The 868-nt window shown below is 45.2% G+C and overlaps 1 protein-coding gene across 1 annotated transcript in view; it reads right to left on the bottom strand.

Moving 5' to 3' along the window:
• LGR6 (leucine-rich repeat containing G protein-coupled receptor 6) overlaps nucleotides 1–868 on the bottom strand; it is a 75,595-nt gene that overhangs the window by 66,381 nt on the left and 8,346 nt on the right. The gene's annotated exons all lie outside the window — the stretch shown is intronic.

Here is an 868-nt window from a genome sequence, read left to right as displayed (position 1 = left end):
ACCAGACCACCTGTCCTGCCTCTTGAGAAACCTATATTCAGGTCAGGAAGCAACAGTTAGAACTGGACATGGAACAACAGGCTGGTTCCAAATAGGAAAAGGAGTACGTCAAGGCTGTATATTGTCACCCTGTTTATTTAACTTCTATGCAGAGTACATCATGAGAAACGCTGGGCTGGAAGAAGCACAAGCTGGAATCAAGATTGCTCGGAGAAATATCAATAACCTCAGATATGCAGATGACACCACCCTCATGGCAGAAAGTGATGGTGATGGCAGATGGCCTCTTGATGAAAGTGAAAGAGGAGAGTGAAAAACTTGGCTTAAAGCTCAACATTCAGAAAACTAAGATCATGGTATCTGGTCCCATCACTTCATGAGAAATAGATGGGGAAACAGGGGAAACAGTGTCAGACTATTTTTCTGGGCTCCAAAATCACTGCAGATGGTGACTGCAGCCATGAAAGTAAAAGACACTTACTCCTTAGAAGGAACGTTATGACCAACCTAGATAGCATATTAAAAAGCAGAGACATTACTTTGCCAACAAAGGCCCATCTAGTCAAGGCTATGGTTTTTCCAGTGGTCACGTATGGATGTGAGAGTTGGACTGTGAAGAAGGCTGAGTGCCGAAAAATTGATGCTTTTGAACTGTGGTGTTGGAGAAGACTCTTGGTGTCCCTTGGACTGCAAGAAGATCCAACCAGTCCATTCTAAAGGAGATAAGTCCTGGGTGTTCATTGGAAAGACTGATGCTAAAGCTGAAGCTCCAGTACTTTGGCCATCTCATGCAAAGAGCTGACCCACTGGAAAAGACCCTGATGCTGGGAGGGATTGGGGGCAGGAGGAGAAGGGGACGACAGAGGAT

Source organism: Bison bison, unplaced genomic scaffold (assembly GCF_000754665.1).
Source record: "Bison bison bison isolate TAMUID 2011002044 unplaced genomic scaffold, Bison_UMD1.0 scf7180017864524, whole genome shotgun sequence".
NCBI lineage: Eukaryota > Metazoa > Chordata > Mammalia > Artiodactyla > Bovidae > Bison > Bison bison.
Note: the sequence above shows the minus strand (reverse complement) of the source record. Positions and strands in the feature narration are given on the sequence as shown.